General features: G+C 47.4%; 1 long non-coding RNA gene across 1 annotated transcript in view; it reads left to right on the top strand.

Moving 5' to 3' along the window:
• LOC134935126 (uncharacterized) overlaps window positions 1–22,075 on the top strand; it is a 332,446-nt gene that overhangs the window by 235,180 nt on the left and 75,191 nt on the right. The gene's annotated exons all lie outside the window — the stretch shown is intronic.

Below are 22,075 nucleotides of genomic sequence, written 5' to 3'. Positions count from 1 at the left end.
CTGATCCAGCTTTGATGTAATGTCCTTAAAATAAGACAAAATGAGGCTCAGTAGTGTGTGTGGCCTCCACGTGCCTGTATGACCTCCCTACAACGCCTGGGCATGCTCCTGATGAGGTGGCGGATGGTCTCCTGAGGGATCTCCTCCCAGACCTGGACTAAAGCATCCGCCAACTCCTGGACAGTCTGTGGTGCAACGTGGCGTTGGTGGATGGAGCGAGACATGATGTCCCAGATGTGCTCAATTGGATTCAGGTCTGGGAAACGGGCGGGCCAGTCCATAGCATCAATGCCTTCGTCTTGCAGGAACTGCTGACACACTCCAGCCACATTAGGTCTAGCATTGTCTTGCATTAGGAGGAACCCAGGGCCAACCGCACCAGCATATGGTCTCACAAGGGGTCTGAGGATCTCATCTCGGTACCTAATGGCAGTCAGGCTGTCACAACTGAGGGCCTGAGCTGACGGGAGGCAGCCTCAGTTGTAGGGGCTGAGATGTAACGGAACCTGGGAGGTTGTATCAGACCCCTAGACATGTAAGTAACATGTAGAATAACTGCCCGAAGGCGTGACCACGACAACCAGGATAAAAGTCAATGATGTTTATTATGACAAACTCCGTAACACAGCAGCAGTAAAAGGAAACATAAAAGTCAACAGAGGATAAATACAATTCCTGGGTACTACAGGGTGGCAAGGGCCACAGGCACTGGTAGTGTGAGACAGTTCTTATAATCTTCTAGTTGGAAAGTCCTTACCAGGCCTGACTGTAGCAATGGAGAGAACCCAGGATCGTACCAGCTGATGTTCCAGGAAAGGCTGGGCTGCTGAAGGTAAAACGGCTGCTGTGGATACTGGCTGGAACCAGACTGTTGTTGGTACGGAGTGGATACTGGCTGGAACCAGTTAAATAATAAACGAACTTGAGAGCGATGAAATAATAATGAAGTTTGGAGTTTGAGAGCGGTGAAATAATAATACCGGTGGAGAGTGGTAAACTGCAGAAAAGGACACCGGCCCTTTAAGAGAAGCTATACACTGCTGGAAGCTGGGCTGGAAGCAGGTGATTGTTTGAGAGCGGTGAAATAATAATACCGGTGGAGAGTGGTAAACTGCAGAAAGGACACCGGCCCTTTAAGAGAAGCTGTACACTGCTGGAAGCAGGTGATTGTTTGAGAGCGGTGAAATAATAATACCGGTGGAGAGTGGTAAGCTGCAGAAAGGACACCGGCCCTTTAAGAGAAGCTGTACACTGCTGGAAGCTGGGCTGGAAGCAGGTGATTGTTGTAGCTGGAAACAGGTGAGACCAGAATGGATCGGAGAGTCAGGCTACACCGCAGATGGAATGCTGGTGCGGGTCTCTATAGCAGAAGTCTGGAGACAGGAGCTGGAACCTGGAAGACAACCACAGGAGAGAGACAAACTGGAACTAGGTTAGACAACCAAAGCACTGACGCCTTCCTTGCTCAGGCACAGCATACTTATACCTGCAGCAAGGAAGGGGTTGGCTAGGCAATTATGCAAATCAACAATACAGACAGCAGATTGGTGGAAATAATCAGATGACAAAATCCAAGATGGCTGCGCCCATGCAGACACTTGGAGGGAAGTTTGGTTTGTAATCCATGTGAGAATTGAAACAGTAATGGCGACGCCGGCCACAGGAGACAGGAGACGCCAGACTGACAAGCGCACATTTAACCACGCGGGCACAGCGGAGGCCGCGGCTGATGAAATCACCACTCTGACATTCTGCATGTGGAAACTCAGGAACAGCGGGATCCGGTCCTGGAACGCTGAGCCAGCCTTAGGAGGCATCTGAAGGGTAAGTAATGGCGTCCAGATACCCGGATCGTGACACAGGCTACCTCTGGCGAGCACATGGAGGGCTGTGCGGCCCCCCAAAGAAATGCCACCCCACACCATTACTGACCCACTGCCAAACTGGTCATGCTGGAGGATGTTGCAGGCAGCAGAACGTTCTCCTTGGCGTCTCCAGACTCTGTCACGTCTGTCACATGTGCTCAGTGAGAACCTGCTTTCATCTGTGAAGAGCACAGGGCGCCAGTGGCGAATTTGCCAATCTTGGTGTTCTCTGGCAAATGCCAAACGTCCTGCACGGTGTTGGGCTGTAAGTACAACCCACACCTGTGGACGTCGGGCCCTCATACCACCCTCATGGAGTCTGTTTCTGATCGTTTGAGTAGACACATGCACATTTGTGGCTTGCTGGAGGTCATTTTGCAGGGCTCTGGCAGTGCTCTTCCTGTTCCTCCTTGGGTTGTTGCCCTCCTACGGCCTCCTCCACATCTCCTGATGTACTGGCCTGTCTCCTGGTAGCGCCTCCTTGCTCTGGACACTACGCTGACAGACACAGCAAACCTTCTTGCCACAGCTCGCATTGATGTGCCATCCTGGATTTGCTGCACTACCTGAGCCACTTGTGTGGGTTGTAGACTCCGTCTCATGCTACCACTAGAGTGAAAGCACCGCCAGCTTTCAAAAGTGACCGAAACATCAGCCAGAATGCATAGGAGCTGAGCAGTGGTCTGTGGTCACCACCTGGAGAACAACTCCTTTATTGGGGGTGTCTTGCTAATTGCCTATAATTTCCACCTGTTGTCTATTCCATTTGCACAACAGCATGTGAAATTGATTGTCAATCAGTGTTGCTTCCTAAGTGGACAGTTTGATTTCACAGAAGTGTGATTGACTTGGAGTTACATTGTGTTGTTTAAGTGTTCCCTTTATTTTTTTGAGCAGTGTATGTATTTAGTTATATATATATATATATATATATATATATAAGTCCCGGTGCCCTCCGGAGGTACTGGTAAACCAATATACAACACCTATGGACTGCGGCACTTCGGTAATAAATCCACAAACTGCAGGTGTGCCTGCCGACGATGTAATTAAACATCAAAACGTTGCAGTAGTCTGCAGTTCATGGATTTATCACGAAGTGCCACCGTCCATGGATGCTTTATATATATATATATATATATATATATATATATATATATACACACACATCACCAAAAAGCAGATAAATGATGGCGCTCAGGAGGCAGCTTGAACAGATGCAGAAACTGGTCTTTATATCGACATTTCGGGGATTACACCCCTTTTTCAAGACATACCAGGACTGTAATGAGTGCCATCATTTATCTGCTTTTTGATGATGTGTGCTATTCCTTTGGATTAAGGCATTGGGCCACTTATTGATTATTGTTGAGTGCCGGCTGAATTGGAAAATAAATATATATATATATATATATATATATATATCCCCCAAAAAATAATTCACCTGCCTCCTTGTTAGGGGCCCTGTTGTTTGAAGTGCCCGGGCCCCCCCATAGCCTTAATCCGGCTCTGGTGCAGGTGTGTCCTGGGAGTGGTGAGTGCTGTGGATTTCTGTATGTGTGGGTTAATATTGAATTACCCTCTATGTGTGCTCACAGCTTTCTCATGTCAGCTGCTTCGTTAGAGGTAATTCAGGAGCTGTGTTGGTGACGGTCTCACCTTTAAAAGCCATAACATAGTTGGCAAGTGAGCTTGAAAATAGGTTGCACATTTTAAGTTTGACTTTGATGTGAATCATGTGATAGCAGTTGCCAGGTTCTCAGAAATCTGGGTGATAGAGTAGGACTTGCACTGAGATAAAGGACCTTATTCAGCATCAGTTGCAGATTTGCGTTTCTAGCAATGGCTGCAATGGCATGCTGGGGGCCGCCCAGCACAGGGCAGGCCGCCCAGCATGCAAATAACCTGCAGCGATGTGATTGCAATGTAATTGTAATTGCATCACTGATTTGTGGATGCTCTCCTGCCTCCGCAGTCAGGCTGTGAAGGCAGACACAGAGTCGCCATTTTTTGGGACACAACAGCCACGTGTGACGTCATGCAGCCGCCCAGAACCAGCCCTCATTTCCAACAACATGTCCGCCCAATGCCAAGTTGACGCCCTCGCCACGCAGTGGTGAAGCCCTGCTCCGCACCATGAACGTCAATCAGGCAGAAGCATTTGCATCAATGCGATTGCATTCTCCCAGCCACGCATGAGCTGAATGGGACCTCCGAATGTGCAGTAGATTATGACTGAGCTGTATTAGAAAATATACAATATATTGTACACCCGTTGAAAGCCCACCAACGTTTCAGAACCAGACCAGCCCTTTTGCCAAGATGGCAGCATAACGATGTATAAAGAAACAAATGAAAAACATTTACACACCATGAGCTTAACTTTACGGTCCTCCTACTGTCTGCAAGCCGGGGAGGAAGGGGGTGTGGATGTGGAGCCTGACTGCCCTGTCCTAGTGATGACACCGCTGGGTGCCGCCATATAGCAATGCGTCTCTCGCCAGCAGATGCATATCCCCCGCCCACAGACAGGAGGCTGCAACAAAAAATAACATGTATAAAAACTGCTCACAGCGCTCTAGTAAAGATACTTTGTGAAATCATATGCTTAAAAACTATGATTTTCAACGGATATACGATATATTGTATATTATCTAATACAGTTCAGTCATGATCTTAAAGCCCGATTTGAGTGCCATTGCCTTCTTTTTGCTATCAACTCAGGAGAGTGCCGGTTCATCAACCCGCCTGTGTGTGTGTGTGTATGTATATATGTATATATATATATATATATATACTGTATATATAGGTCCCTCTGTGACTGGTGGCTGCAGGAAGATAATCTTCCAGCAGTCTGCCACTATGTGTTTCTGACTGGTTGCATTGTTTGGGACCAGGGGGGTAATTCTGAGTTGATCGCAGCAGCAAGTTTGTTAGCAATTGGGCAAAACCATGTGCACTGCAGGTGGGGCAGATGCACATTGTTCATAGAACAACTATTAGGCTTTCCTAATAATGATATTTATTCTGTAACATTAATGTTTTCTTTTTAACAATAGCCATTTTCTAAAAATGACAGCTATATTTCCATTCAGCATTTGCCTGATCTTCTGGTGTGATTGTGGCTAGATCACAATGTCACCCTATGTACAGGATAATTTTGGTAGTGGCATCCCTAGGGGAGTGCGTAGGATGGGGGGTGCGTACCTCTCCGAGTGACACCACCTGAGGGGCTGACACCAGAAGCCGAGCAGCAGGAGAATATATGTTGTGCACACAGTGAGGAGTATGTCCCCCTCCCCACAAGGCCATGACCCCTTTTCGAGGTCACAATTTGCACTGGGTGACGCCAACCCTAGTGATGCCACTGAATTATGGCTGCACTAGTATTGCTGCAAATGCTGCACTGTGAACACTATATACAGCTCTTTATGTTACTTTATGCCAAGGACTTACTTTTGAATCTTGCTTATTCTTTAGTGTCTTAAACGAGTATGTTGTGGCCCATGCACTTTGGCACTTAGAATTCTGGGGAATTACATCACAGAATCAAGTCTGAAAACATTGTACCAATAAACACTTTCCTGATTTAGGGTGTAGAAGGAGTTTGGATAAAATGTATAAGTAACTCAGACTCTGTAGTAACTTGAGAGTCTATTTTTGAGCACCAAAAATGCATACATGCTTTTCTGCATATCGCTGACTTGCATCCGCTTACACCTGGAGAGGCAGAAGAGAGGTTTGTGGTGGCAGGCAAGCAAAGCCTGGGTACAGTAAGGCATGTTCACATAATTGTTACCCAGTTAGACATGAGTGCCCTCTTGTGGGCTCTGACAGACTAGTGCAATGATACATAATGATGACGATTAGCAGAACTATTTTGCCGCTTCTGATTGACGGATTGTGTAATTACCCCTCCAGTTTACACTTAATTCATTAGTCTTACAACTTTATTATATCAAGGTGCAGCTGGCTATTGGCATTACTTAACTGACATTTCCTTCAGGACTACTGCAGAGAAGATTCCCATATTTAAAGGAAAAATAACAAATGTTTATATTTAATTTATATTTGAATGTAACTTATTTGATATTGAAAAAGCAATTTTAGCAATTATTAATAACTGTCAATAAACAATTTTAATATTGCGTATATGATACTTTACATTACATTATTATATCGTTTTAAGGGTAATGCAACTTTTGCATTTACTACAGGCACTGTGAAGCCACATCTTTACACTATGGGGTCAATCATATTAGCTGCGAAGGGTGCAATGTGCCGTTGCAGTAGTGTTTCAACACCGGCAACGGCACCCGATCTCACACCCTTTGTGGGTTGATATCAGCCCCAATTCACACATAATTGCTTGCAGCCCAATAGGGCAGCGAGTACTTTTGTGCAAATTGAGGTCGCTGTAAAGTTCGGCCGGCTGCCGCAATGACTCACACCCGCGAGACGATCGCAGATAATAGGATTGACACTTATCTCTATTTGGCGTGTGCATACTACTTCGCAACACGGGAGAGCAGTCTGTGGGCCGTAGGGAGAGCAGTGTAGCTGGTGCCGCCTCTCCGAACCCACTGCGCAATGAAGTGGTGAACACCCGCAATGAGGCAAAATTAATATTATACTGAATAATATTTGTTTCTATTTTGTGTAAAATAAGGTAAGGAAAGCGTTGCTGAAATTACATCTTCCCTAAATATATCAAAGAGCATACTGAAGTGTTAAGTTAATTCCTGGGACCCCTCTGGAAGTATCAGTGTCAGTATACATGTAAATGGTGGCAGTAGTGCATAAAAACTTACTAAAAACACACCATTCTGCTTTTCAGCCTTGGTTACACTATCCGACGTGCCTTATTCAAAATCATGTAGCAGTCCCAAGCGAGCCTGGCATGTATCATGATCTGACGCAGGCGCATTGCCTCTTAAATGTTGACTGAAAAGTGTTAAGTGCTTAAATAATTGCCCACCGCTGCAATATACACAGAATAAATGAGTGGAAATAAGCTGAATATAAATAAATAAATAAGATGTGGATTTTCAGGGCTGTGTTTTCTAGAAATCTGCTCTAAACCTGTTTCAACTGATGCCAGAAAGAGAATTAGCCCTTCCTCTGCAATACATTCCCGTAGTCTTGTGCCAACGTCTCCCCCCTCCCTGCCACCATCCCACCTACATGTTTAAGTCTATGCTGAACAGGGTGGTGCAGGTGTAATGTCCCCTGGAGCTCATCAGCCTGATCAATCTCTAATTATCATGCAAATGGATCAGGAGACCTTTGACTTCTTCATCTTTCAGGATATTTAATTAAGCACATTACTTAATAAGCTAATAGAAAATGCCATAGTTATCTGCAAGCACCGCAGACACCTGCTTGTGAGCTGTTTGAGGTACCCAGATTAGTTGGCGCTATGTCTGTATGGCTCAACTGGGAAGCTGCCTGCTGGATTGCTAAGAAAGTTACTGTATACACTGCAGTCCTACATGTGCATGATTTCACCATTGTGATTTCAACACAGGTTTATGCATTTGGATAGCAGAGAGCACATAGACCCCAGGCTTAGAAACGGATCTTGGATCTACATTCATTTAATTTTCTTAAGATCATTTGTGTTAGGATGGAGTGGCACTGGCAATGCATCTAATCATGGACAGTCTACCTCAGTCTCTTGGCAGAAGTACCGACAGCATAAAGCTGTAGGTGCTATGTTTTTTCCTTTGGGGCATCACACCTACTTAGTTTAAGATGATGGCTAGGGTATGTAACTCTGGGCAGAGCCGGCCATAGGCATAGGCAAACTAGGCAATTGCCTAGGGCATTTGATATGCCTAGGGGCATCAGCAGCTTCTGCTGATTAAAATTATATGCGGCATGCCTATATTCTGTGTATAGCATTTCATATGCAGATACAGCCACAGTCTCACACAGTATATAGGCATTCCGCATATCATTTTATTCAGCAGAATCTGCTTGTGCACCCTAGCCACATAGCAATGCAAATAAGATGCATTTTCATTAAAATAATGTGCCCGACGTTAGCATTGAGGCAAGATTTATGAGGACACATCTGTATCCAAGCAGAGGCAGAGGTCACAGTGTTAGTGGCAGTGTGAGTGCGGTGTGCATGTGAGTGGGTTGGTTGTGCAGTAGTGTTCGGAATATGTGTAAGGAGCATTATGTGTGTCATGTAAAAATGCATTAACAATGTGCAACATATGTGTAATGGGTACTGTGTCATTATGTGTAGAAGTGCATTAATAATGTGCGGCATATGTATAACAGGGTACTACTGTATGTGTATCATTATGTGTATAGGGGACTAATAATGTGCAGCAAATGTGTAGGGGGCACTATGTGTGTCATTATGTGTATAAGGGCATTAATAATGTGCAGCATATGTGTAAGGGACATTATGTGTAAAAGGGCATTAATAAAGGTTGTCATAATGTGTAAGGCGCATTATGTTTATAAGGACATTAATAATGTGTCTCATATGTGTAAGGGGCATTACTGTGTGGCATTATGTGTATAAGGTGCTCTACTATATGGCATTGCATATAGAAAGGGCACTACTGTGTCCTCTAATGTGAATAAGGAGCAATAGGGTGTGGTGTAATGTGAATGTGAATAAGTAGCAATTCAGTGTGAAGTAATGTGAATAAGGGGCTCTAATGTAACGTTTATAAGGTAAAGTGATACTACTGTGCGATGTAATATGAATTATGGACACTATCGCATGATCAAATGTGAATAAAGTTGCAGTACTGTGTGGCGTAATTGGAATTGGGGTTACTATTGTGTGGCCATGCCCCTTGCAAGCAAAAACACACCCCTTTTTGGGCTGTGTGCCAAATGTGCGAACTGTTCCTATTTAAAATATAGGGGTATAAACACCAAAATAAGGACTGCTATGGATGAGGGGTGGTGGTGCTGGGAAAGAGGTGCAAGGTCAGAGGTGAAACCAGCGATGGTGCTAGGGGGCACCAGCGGTGGTGCTAGGGGGCACCATCTAAAATTTTGCCTAGGGCATCCTATTGATTAGGGCCGGCTCTGACTCTGGGCACTGCTTATTTGTTTGCTTTATGTCATTTTGTTAACTTTTTCACCTTTGCTTTTTTTTTCCTTCAACATATGTTCAGCTCCTCGCAAGGATCTAGGAGAGTAGAGTGTTGGCTCTGACTCCCTAACTCTGCTGAGGTTCTTTCTCCCGGGTTGAGCCGCAGTCTTAGCGCCAGAGGTTAAGGTGAGCATTCCGTCAGATCCATTTGGAGCCGAATCACGGTTCCGCCTCCTCTGGCTCACCTAAACCAGGGAGATGCCGGGCAGCTAGTGGCAGGAGCTTACTGCTGAGCTCCGGCTTCTGGCTCCCGAGTCCCGCAGAGTGCACTATGGGAGAGACATCATGATGTCTCTCCCATAGTTCCGAGGAGTGGGCAGCGGTGCAGGAGCGGGGCCGCTGAGTATTGTGTTTTTTTGTGTGTGTGTGTGTGTAAGCGGCGCCCCTGGGGGCATATCTACTGGGGGCAGAACTACTGTGGGAATAACTACAGGGGGCATATCTACTGGGGCCATAACTACAGGGGGTATAACTACTAGGGGCATAACTACTGGGGGCATATCTACTGAGGGCATAACTACAGGGGGCATATCTACTGGGGACATAACTACTGGGTGCATTACTACTGGGGGCAATACTACACTGAGCATTGCATGGGGGTCACTTAATAAGGGGCATCACTCCTGGGGACATAAGGGACACTACTACTGGAGGCACTGTATAAGGGGCACTAATACTATGAGCTCTATATAAGGGGCACTACAACTGTGGACACTACCACTACAGTGGGCATTGCATAAGGGGCACTACTACTGAGACCATTGTATAAATGTGTGTACACACGGTGAGATTTTTTTCTTGAGATTTTGACTATATAGTCAAAATCGCAAGAAAAGTTAGTGCAGATCGCAAGGTGAAAGTCGCCTTGCGATCCCGATTCAATCCTGATGCGCGGCCACGCCAGGTCGGCATCGCAAGAAAAGATAGACCGTGCAGGCAAGTCAATCCTTGCTAGATCGGTATACTATGTAGTTCATATCGCAAGTTTTTCCAGCAGCTTGCAATATGATCTTGCGATGCCGATCTGCGTCACCCCGGCCACTCCCCGCCGGGTCCATTTTCTACAGTCACTGCACGGAGGCTGAAGAAGAAGCAGCACGTGGAGCAGAAAACGTTTTTGGAAACGGTTAAGTATCAGCAGCGGTGGGGGGGCAGCACTGGGGGGCACTGTATCTGGCACTGTGGGGCAACATATCTGGCACTGTGGGGCAATTTTTCTGGCACTGTGGGGCACTGTATCTGGCACTGGGGGGCACCGTATATGGCACTGTGGGGCAATGTATCTGGCACTGGGGGCACCGTATATGGCACTGGGGGGGCACCGTATATGGCACTGTGGGGCACCGTATCTGGCACTGTGGGGCAATTTTTCTGGCACTGTGGGGCACCGTATCTGGCACTTGGGGGCACCGTATATGGCACTGTGGGGCACTGTATCTGGCACTGTGGGGCAATGTATCTGGCACTGGGAGCACCTTATATGGCACTGTGGGGCAATGTATCTGGCACTGGGGGGCACTGTATCTGGCACTGTGGGGCAACATATCTGGCACTGTGGGACAATTTTTCTGGCACTGTCGGGCACTGTATCTCGCACTGTGGGGCACCATATATGGCACTGTGGGGCAATGTATCTGGCACTGGGGGCACCGTATATGGCACTGTGGGGCAATGTATCTGGCACTGGGGGGCACCGTATATGGCACTGTGGGGCAATTTTTCTGGCACTGGGGGGCACCGTATATGGCACTGTGGGGCAATGTATCTTGCACTGGGGGCACCGTATATGGCACTGTGGGGCAATGTATCTGGCACTGGGGGGCACCATATCTGGCACTGTGGGGTAATTTTTCTGGCACTGTGGGGCACCGTATCTGGCACTGGGGGGCACCGTATATGGCACTGGGGGGCAATGTATCTGGCACTGGGGGCACCGTATATAGCACTGTGGGGCAATGTATCTGGCACTAGGGGGGCAATGTATCTGTCACTGTGGGGCAATTTTTCTGGCACTGTTGGGCACCGTATCTGGCACTGGGGGGCACCGTATATGGCACTGTGGGGCAATGTATGTGGCACTGGGGGGCACCGTATATGGCACTGTGGGGCAATGCATCTAGCACTAGGGGGGCACCAAATATGACACTGTGGGGCACCGTATCTGGCACTGGGACAACGTATCTGGCACTGTGGGGCAACATATCTGGCACTGTGGGACAATTTTTCTGGCACTGTGGGGCACTGTAACTGGCACTGGGGGGCACCATATATGGCACTGTGGGGCAATGTATCTGGCACTGGGGGCACCGTATATGGCACTGTGGGGCAATGTATCTGGCACTGGGGGGCACCGTATCTGGCACTGTGGGGCAATTTTTCTGGCACTGTGGGGCACCGTATCTGGCACTGGGGGGCACCGTATATGGCACTGTGGGGCAATGTATCTGGCACTGGGGGCACCGTATATGGCACTGTGGGGCAATGTATCTGGCACTGGGGGGCACCGTATCTGGCACTGTGGGGTAATTTTTCTGGCACTGTGGGGCACCGTATCTGGCACTGGGGGGCACCGTATATGGCACTGGGGGGCACCGTATATGGCACTGTGGGGCAATGTATCTGGCACTAGGGGGCAATGTATCTGGCACTGTGGGGCGTATCTGGCACTGTGGGGCAATTTTTCTGGCACTGGGGGCACCGTATATAGCACTGTGGGGCAATGTATCTGGCACTAGGGGGGCAATGTATCTGTCACTGTGGGGCAATTTTTCTGGCACTGTTGGGCACCGTATCTGGCACTGGGGGGCACCGTATATGGCACTGTGGGGCAATGTATGTGGCACTGGGGGGCACCGTATATGGCACTGTGGGGCAATGCATCTAGCACTAGGGGGGCACCAAATATGACACTGTGGGGCACCGTATCTGGCACTGGGACAACGTATCTGGCACTGTGGGGCAACATATCTGGCACTGTGGGACAATTTTTCTGGCACTGTGGGGCACTGTAACTGGCACTGGGGGGCACCATATATGGCACTGTGGGGCAATGTATCTGGCACTGGGGGCACCGTATATGGCACTGTGGGGCAATGTATCTGGCACTGGGGGGCACCGTATCTGGCACTGTGGGGCAATTTTTCTGGCACTGTGGGGCACCGTATCTGGCACTGGGGGGCACCGTATATGGCACTGTGGGGCAATGTATCTGGCACTGGGGGCACCGTATATGGCACTGTGGGGCAATGTATCTGGCACTGGGGGGCACCGTATCTGGCACTGTGGGGTAATTTTTCTGGCACTGTGGGGCACCGTATCTGGCACTGGGGGGCACCGTATATGGCACTGGGGGGCACCGTATATGGCACTGTGGGGCAATGTATCTGGCACTAGGGGGCAATGTATCTGGCACTGTGGGGCGTATCTGGCACTGTGGGGCAATTTTTCTGGCATTGTGGGGCACCGTATCTGGCCAGAGTTGGTGGTGTCAGTTGATTATTTTTATAAAGTTTAAAAAAAAAAAATGTGTTGTGTATTTTTTATAAAATGTAAAGGGGTTTATATTGTGTAAAAATACCCTATAGCATTTTTAGGTGGGGGGTGGTGGATTTTGGGGGTGGGGGGGGGGGAATGGGAGCTGAGTGTTGCTGTGATGGAGGGGGGGGGGGGGGGGATACTGGCGAAAACCCAACATTTTTTGAGTGTCTTTTTTTGAGTCATGTTTAATTAGAGCCTAATTCAGACCTGATCGTAGCCCTGCATCATTTTGCAGGGCTACGATCAGGCACACTGACATGCGGGGGAACGCCCCCGCATGTCAGGCCCCCCCACCCCCCACAGAAGTGCAAAAGCATCACACAGCTGCGATGCTTTTGTACTTCAGTAGTAACTCCCGCCAGCGCAGCCCGGGTCACAGTGGCTCCGTGTGATGTCACGCAGCTGCTGTAGCCTGCCCCCCACGCGGTCTGGCCACTCCTGCATTGGCCGGACCGCGCCCACAAAATGGCGGCCAAACGCCGCCGTGCCACCCCCTCCCGCCTTTGCCTGTCAATCAGGCAGAGGGGCTTACAAGGCAATGACAGCTGTTGCACTGCGGCGCCGGCTCACTTCTGACCTGATCGCTGTGATGAACTGGAGCAAGCAATCAGGTCAGATCCGTGCATGCTTCTGTGTGAAAATGGTAAAGTTAAAGTTAATGGTAAAGTAAAGTTAAATAAAAAAAATAAAAAAAAGATGTGCAGGTCCACCCATTCAGCATAACCAGCCTCGGGCTCTTGGACCGGTCCTGGTTCAGAAAATACGGGGGACAAAAATAGTAGGGGTCCCCAATATTTTTGAAACCAGCATCGGGCTCCACTAGCCAGGGAGGTGATGCCGCAGCCAGGGGACACTTTTATACAGGTCCCTGCGGCCGCAGCATCACACACCCCAACTAGTCACCCCTGGCCGGGGTTCCCTGGGGGGGGGACCCCTTAAATAAAGGGGTCCCCCCTCCAGGCACCCAAGGGTCATGGGTGAAGCCCGAAGCTGTCCACAGCACCCGTGGGCAGTGGGTGCCGGGCTGATAGCCAAAATTGAGTTTAAAAATTAATATTGTCCTTTGCTGTGGAACTACAAGTCCCAGCAAGCCTCCCCGCATGCCGGTACTTGGAGAACCACAAGTACCAGCATGCAGAGAATTAAAGGTCATGCTGGTATCTGTAGTTCAACAACAAAAGAAATACCCCAAAAAAGACAAAACACACACACCGTGAAGGTAAAAGTTTATTAACACACACTGACACACTCGCACATACTTACCTAGTGTCCCACGCAGCCCCTCAGTCCTCTTGTCCATGTAGAATCCATGGGTTCACTGGAAAAAAATGTAAACAAAAATCAGCCACAGAGCAGAAATGCACTGTTTTAAAAAATGGCTGACAGTCGAAAAAGACACTCCCCCCAACCCTGTATTGCCATCCCACTATTATAATGAGATAGTCAAAATCTCACATAAGCCAAAATCTCACATAAACCAAAATCGTAAGCACGCATAGTCCATATCTCAAGAAAAGTTAGTCAAAATCTGTGCTATCTGGCATCCGGGGAGTTCAAGGAAAATCGCAAGTAAAAATCGAACATAGCAAAGATCTCACCGTGTGTACACACCCTAAGGGGCACTACTGCTGTGGGCATTATGTGTATTAGGGGTGCTACTACTGTGGGCTTTGTGTATAAGGGGCACTAATGTGTGTCACACCATGAATAAGGTACACTACTATGTGGTCTAATGTGAATAAGATTGTGCTACTGTGCAGCGTAATTTGAATTGGGGATACTATTGGGTGACCGCATCCCTTTTTTGAGACCATGCCCCTTTTTGCAATCCCTTTATTACACATGCGCATGGGGGGGAAGGGGGGGAGTTCCTCCTCCTCTCTAGCACCACTTTAAGCACTGCTTAGCACTGTGTGTGATGAGTGCTAGTGAATAGGCATGGAATGAAGGACCTTTCTCTCGAGGTGTCACAGAATTCACAAACCCACAATGCACTTAATATTTTTTTTTTAAATGAATAATGAATGGATATATTGCATGCAACTTATGTCTGTATTTGTATCCCCATAAACATGCCAACATGTCTTATATCCCTTCCATATTTATTTTGTGTTTCTTCAGTCAAATGGTGAAAATACATTTCACTGTCCCACACAAGTGTGCTATGTGAGCTTGGTCCAGCAATTTAAATCTGCTACTTGAGTTAATGTTGCACTGCTGCCCGCTGTTGCAGACTGGTTGAGTAATCTCACCTATGGCACCATATCTCCACACAAAGAGATGGTGACAAACCTTCTTACAGTTAAAAGGAAAAAAATAGCCACTGTAACTATTCTACATTAATAAAAAAGTTGATAATCCTATATAATAAAAGCTACCACTGTTCCTCACCTCTATGGGTGGAATTCAAGTGTTGGATGGGCCAGCGCCTCTAGATGGAGCCCGGTGGAGCAATTGAAGTGTTGCTCTGTTCGGGTCTGGACAGCCACCGGCGCTGACATTACTGTTATGTGTTCCGTCAGTTTGACAGTCTGGTAACTAGTATTTTAATAATAAAGGGTTTTAAGAAAAAAATGACTTAATCGAGTCTGACTGGTGTGAGCAAATGAGGGAAAAGCAAGTGTCTTTGAGCTCTGTAAAATGCAAATGAAACTAGAAATGTATATTCTTTTTCTTGAATTCTATGATCTTCCTTATATCTGATTTATTTTACAACAGAAGCATTATCTGGAATAATCTGCTACTCTTGTTGCTCCTTCTACTGAATACTCCACAATAACAACAACTTTTTTAATCATTCATTAATAAGAACAAATGTAATACTGTATCACCTGCATTAACAACTGATGCTGCCGACCACAGTCCCCATCAGTCTAATTGGGTACTGTGCACTGGCTCGGTAAGCCAAGCTTGCCCTCGTTACGTAATGCCATCTTCAGATGCTCCTTTCTAGCCAGTTCCACAGTATACAAGCAATAAAGTGATATTAATTGCACAGGGGCAGGCTCCCATCAAAGCCGCTGTTCTGGCAAGGTTTTATTTAGAAAAAAGTACAAAAAAGATTCCTTACCGCTGTGAAGTGTGACAACAAGAAATTATAATTTATGGGGACTGTGGCAGGGCGGAACACTCCCACATTTGAAGAAAGAGTGAACCTTCTGTTTCTCAGGAAAGAACCAGGGGCCCGATTCAGACCTGATCACTGCTGTGCATTTTCGCACTGCAGTCGATTATCGAACTACTGTGCTTGCATCGCAGTGCGCAGGTGTGCTTCACCAAACAGCGACAGGATGGTGCAAAAATTTAGACCGCATGGCCGTTCACAAGGTGATTGACAGGAAGAGGACGTTTGTGGGTGTTAACTGGGAAAAACATTCGATGGTGAGTGTGATGTGAACGGTTTTGCAGCTGTCCGCTGACTGAGGGGATTTTTCGCACAGCGCACACATGCAATCGCAGAGTTGCAGGGGGCAAATTTTCACTCCCCCTGGCGGCGACTATATGATCGCAGGACAGCGTAATTTGCAGCACAGCGATCAGGTCTGAATTAGGCTCCATACCCTTCTCTTCAATTAAGAGGAGTTCAGGTATTCATACCTTCCAACTGTCCCGATTTTCGTGGGACAGTCTCATTTTTTTGGGACTGGGAGGCTCCTGTCATCTCTGCCCTGCAACGGAAAATAGATGCTGTGCGCATGCGCACAGCATCTATTCAGTGGAGACAGAGGGACTGGGGGCAGGAAGGGGTGCACCTTTAGCAACTTTCTGGGTGCTGGGTACTACAGACCCTGACCTACCTGTTTGCTGTATTTCTGTGTGTACCGTTTATTGTACACTGCACTCCTACAGTCACCTGAAATCTACCCACTATAGGGACATAGGGGGTCATTCCGACCTGATCGCACCCTGCTGTTTTTCGCAGCACAGCGATGAGGTCACTACTGCGCAGGCGCGTCGTACGGGTACAAAGCGGATCGTTGCTGGGTGATGGATTTAACGAAGAATCCATTCACACAGCCGATCGCAAGAAGATTGACAGGAAGAAGACGTTTATGGGTGTCAACTGACTGTTTTCAGGGGGTGGTTGGAAAAACGCAGGCATGTCCAAGCATTTGCAGGGCCGGTGTCTGACGTCAATTCCAGGACTGGACAGGCTGAAGTGATCGCAGCGGCTGAGTAAGTCCTGGGCTACTCAGAGACTGCACAAACTGTTTATGTACTGCTCGGCAGCACAGGCGTTCGCACACTTGCAAAGCTAAAATACACTCCCCTGTGGGCTGCGACTATGCGTTCGCACGGCTGCTAAAAACAGCTAGCGAGCGATCAACTCGGAATGACACCCATAGAGCGAAAACTATAACATCCTTTTTATGGCACAGGTGCCATGTCCCTGGAGACCTGCACATGTGCAATAGACTCTTGCAAAAAGCCAGAGTCTACCAGTGACGTGGTGAGGCAGAGCCTTTCCTGTCATACTAACGTTTGTGCCAGAGTTTTTACTGTATAAAGTATGTGAAAAATACAAAGAATTTGTTTGAAATATCTTCTTTGCATTATTCTAATCATTTTTATAGCAAAAACTATGGAGTAAAAAGTCTATGGCCTAACCTTTCCACACATCTCTGATCAAAGCACACACATTTTCCAGGAGTTTATACTGCTGTACCTGTGTATAATGTCCAGATGTACTTTTTGACTAATATATTGCATGTAAATCTGGCTCTGGTGCTAGCCAGTGCCTCCTAAGCCATTTAGCTCACCGCACGTCCCTGGAGTCTACTACCCATACTTGCCTACCTGACCCTCTCCATGAGGGAGAAAATGCTCTGTTCCTGGACTTTCCTGGTAATGTATGATTGCCATCACCTGTGGTGAAACACCTTTCTTGTCAATTATCTAGCTCACCACAAGTGATGGCAATCATACATTACCAGGAAAGTCCAGGAACAGAGCATTTTCTCCCTCATGGAGAGGGTCAGGTAGGCAAGTATGCTACTACCCCGCCGGAGAGAAGGGGCCCATAGGGTGACTGCATATGGGCCCTGCTCATCTCTTAAAGCTTCTTTGGGTGGTGCTGTAGATTTGCAGCATGAATGTACAGCCCACAAATCTGCAGCAGCTGCGTGACGCTGTCTTGTCAGTATGGACCAGAATCTTCCTTAACCAGTGTAAGCAGGAAAAATCCCCCTACTACAGCTTGAGTCCTGCATGAAAGCTTACCTATGTTCAAGTGATCCATTTTTATAAACTGTTGGCTATAAGTATACAAAAACAGCTGAATTTAGGTGGTGTATGAAAACAAGTCTGCAGCTTTTAATCGATATGAAATGTCATCAATTTAGCTAAGCTCAGCAATATTTCATGTGTAACGTACATATTTAATACTGTATGTTTGTCAAATAAATGAAGTCTGTACACTAAACCTACGCTCACTCAGTGGCCACTTTGTTATGTATGCCTGTACACCTGCTCATTAATGAAAGTATATAAACAGCCAATCATGTAGCAGCTCAACAGATATAATCACACAGACATGGTTAAGAGGTTCCATTGTTGCTCAAACCAAACACCAGAATGGGGGAAAGAAGCAACCTATGTGATTTTGATTGTGGGGTGATTGTTGGTGCCAGATGGAGTGGTTTGAGTATCTCAGTATGGGCAAAATGTACTAAACTTGCGGTGTACATCCCGCCACTCATCTCATTCATACTAATCGCATATGTACTAACATATGATATGTTATTAGTATTGCGAAGGACTGCTCTTGCAATAAGAGCGGTCCTTCGCGATGCGCGACAATCACTGAACTTCCAGGTATCGTCCCCTTCCGGATAATGGCCCAGGTAGTCCGTCTGCGCATGTGCAGAAGTATGTGGCAGCCACAAGGCATGCTGTGAGGGATCCAATTGGATCCCTAACACAGCACAATGTGGAAAGAAGCCCATAGGCTTCTATAGGGTAATGCCACCCATAGCTGGCATTACCATCCTGGTATTGGGGCTTTAGTACATTTGGAAATGCAGTAAAAATCCCTTTGTCCTGCATTTCTTCTTTAATACATACGGCCCTAATGGTTACTGGTATTTTCATGCAGGAATCTCTTGAGAATTTATAGAGAATGGTGCACATAACAAAGTACATCTAGTGCATGGCTATATCTATAATGGGTGCATGAGTATATATAATGGGTGCAGGGTGTGTGGCACACTCATACATTATACTTACATCTCCAGAGGCTGGCACCGATGTTGCAGCAATCACTGGAAATATTGGGCAGGAGCCATTTTGATGGAGATCTGCACATGCATATCTGAGAAATAACCAGAAACATGGTGTGAACGCCAGTGCTTAAAGTGGTCCTAACGAAATGGTGGAACTCACCCCCCCAGCGCCTACTAAATAAAGGGACTGCATGCAAAAAAAAAAAGGAACGTGGTCTCAAAAAGAAAGGGGCGTGGTCACGCAATAGTATCCCCAGTTCACATTACGCCGCACAGTAGCACAATCTTATTCACATTGCACCACATAGTAGTGTCCCTTTTACACAATACCCACATTAGTACCACTTATACACTATGCCAAGAGTAGTATTGCCACTAATACACATAATGCCCACAGCAGTAGTGCCCCTTATACAATGCCCACAGCAGTAGTGCCCCTTAGACAATGCCCACTGTAGCGGTAGTGTCCCTTATGCAGTGGCCACAATGGTAGTGCCCCTTATGCAGAGCCCATAGTGATGTGCCCCTAATGCAGTGCCCCTTGTGCAGAGACCATAGTAGTGGTGCCCCTTATGCAGTACCCCTTATGTCACCAGGAGTGATGCCCCTTATGCAGTACACCATTAGTAGTGCCCCCAATAGTAATGCCTCCTGTAGTAGTGTCCCCAGTAGTAATGCCCCCTGTAGTAGTACCACCAGTAGTAATGCCCCTTGTAGTAGTGCCCCTAGTAATGCCCCCTGTATTAGTGCCCCCTGTAGTATTGTCCCCATTAGTAGTGTCCCCAGTAGTAATGCCCGCTGTAGTAGTGCCCTTAGTAACACCACAGTACTAGTACCCTCAGTATTAATGTCCTAGGGTAATACACCCAGTAGTAGTGCCCCCAGTATTAATGCCCCTTTAGTAATGTCCCCTGTATTAGTGACCCGATATTAATGTCCCTTTGGTAATGCCCATTACACACACACACAGAAAAAACCCACACACAATACTTAGCTTAAGCCCCGCTCCAGCCTCCGACCGCTGCGGTGTGCCCCCAGTATTAATGCCCCTTTGGTAGTGCCCATTACACAGTACTTACCTTAAGCCCCGCTCCAGCGTCTGATTGCTGCCATCCGTCTGGCGCCCGCTCCTCAGATCTATGGGAGAGATGTCATGGTGTCTCTCCCATAGAGCACATTGCAAGAGCTGGAACTCCTGCCTCCGGCTATTGCTGCGGGGAAGGAGCCAGGCGCTCGCTAGTAAGAGAAACTTAGCAGCTGCCGGGCATCTCCCTGATTCCGTCTCCAAATGGAACTGACGGAACGAGGTTCCGCCTCACTTTAACCCCTGGTGAATGCCATGTTCCTGAAAACCTGCGCATGCACAGTAGACTGACACATTTCAGTTGGCCTCCATTTATGTCTAGCAAAGGTTCAAGCAGAAGAACAAAGAGCAACATTTGTAATTGCTTACAGAGGTATGCCTTTAACTGCTGCTTTAGTGGTGGATGTACATTGTGATGAATGGCCCTTGAACTGGTTGATATCTATATCAGCAATCCTCATGGCTGAAATAATCCACCCTTTTATAGAGGATCTAGCAGGTCAGAGGATTTTTCTGCAATTAAAAAAAATAAGATTTTAAACCTACCGGTAAATCTTTTTCTCCTAGTCCGTAGAGGATGCTGGGGACTCCGTAAGGACCATGGGGAATAGACGGGCTCCGCAGGAGACATGGGCACTAAAAAAGAACTTTAGGTATGGGTGTGCACTGGTTCCTCCCTCTATGCCCCTCCTCCAGACCTCAGTTAGAGAAACTGTGCCCAGAGGAGAAGGACAGTACGAGGAAAGGATTTTTGTTAATCTAAGGGCAAGATTCATACCAGCCCACACCATCCACACCGTATAACTTGGGATATACGAACCAGTTAACAGTATGAAACAACACAGCATCAGTCCGAGACTGATGAAAACTGTAACATAACCCTTATGTAAGCAAAAACTATATACAAGACTTGCAGATGTAGTACGCACTGGGACGGTCGCCCAGCATCCTCTACGGACTAGGAGAAAAAGATGCACAGGTAGGTTTAAAATCGTATTTTCTCTTACGTCCTAGAGGATGCTGGGGACTCCGTAAGGACCATGGGGATTATACCAAAGCTCCCAAACGGGCGGGAGAGTGCGGATGACTCTGCAGCACCGACTGAGCAAACAGGAGGTCCTCCTCAGCCAGGGTATCAAACTTGTAGAACTTTGCAAAGGTGTTTGAACCCGACCAAGTAGCAGCTCGGCACAGTTGTAATGCCGAGACCCCTCGGGCAGCCGCCCAAGAAGAGCCCACCTTCCTAGTGGAATGGGTCTTTACCGATTTTGGTAACTGCAATCCAGCCGTAGAATGAGCCTGCTGAATCGTGTTACAGATCCAGCGAGCAATAGTCTGCTTCGAAGCAGGAGCGCCAACCTTGTTGGCTGCATAAAGGACAAACAGTGCTTCTGTTTTTCTGACCCGAGCCGTTCTGGCCACGTAAATTTTCAAAGCCCTGACCACATCAAGGGACTCGGAATCCTCCAAGTCTCGCGTAGCCACAGGCACCACAATAGGTTGGTTCATATGAAAAGATGAAACCACCTTAGGCAAGAATTGAGGACGGGTCCGCAATTCCGCTCTATCCACATGGAAAACCAGATAGGGGCTTTTATGAGACAAAGCCGCCAACTCTGACACTCGCCTAGCCGAAGCCAAGGCTAACAACATGACCACTTTCCAAGTGAGATATTTTAATTCCACCGTTTTAAGTGGTTCAAACCAGTGCGACTTAAGGAAACTCAACACCACATTAAGGTCCCAAGGCGCCACCGGAGGTACAAAAGGAGGCTGAATATGCAGCACTCCCTTCACAAAAGTCTGTACTTCTGGGAGAGAAGCTAATTCTTTCTGAAAGAAAATGGATAGGGCCGAAATCTGAACCTTAATGGAGCCTAATTTTAGGCCCAAATTCACTCCAGTTTGTAGTAAGTGAAGGAAACGGCCCAGATGGAATTCTTCCGTAGGAGCATTCCTGGCCTCACACCAAGAAACATACTTCCGCAATATACGGTGATAATGTTTAGCTGTCACGTCCTTCCTAGCCTTTATCAGAGTAGGAATGACCTCATCCGGAATGCCCCTTTCCGCTAGGATCCGGCGTTCAACCGCCATGCCGTCAAACGCAGCCGCGGTAAGTCTTGGAACAGACAGGGCCCCTGTTGTAACAGGTCCTGTCTTAGAGGAAGAGGCCACGGATCTTCTGTGAGCATTTCCTGCAGATCCGGATACCAGGCCCTTCGCGGCCAATCTGGAACAA

This window comes from Pseudophryne corroboree, chromosome 6 (assembly GCF_028390025.1).
Source record: "Pseudophryne corroboree isolate aPseCor3 chromosome 6, aPseCor3.hap2, whole genome shotgun sequence".
In the NCBI taxonomy this organism is placed as follows: Eukaryota; Metazoa; Chordata; class Amphibia; order Anura; family Myobatrachidae; genus Pseudophryne; species Pseudophryne corroboree.
The sequence above is the reverse complement of the archived record's forward strand: the minus strand, read 5'-3'. Positions and strand labels throughout refer to the sequence as shown.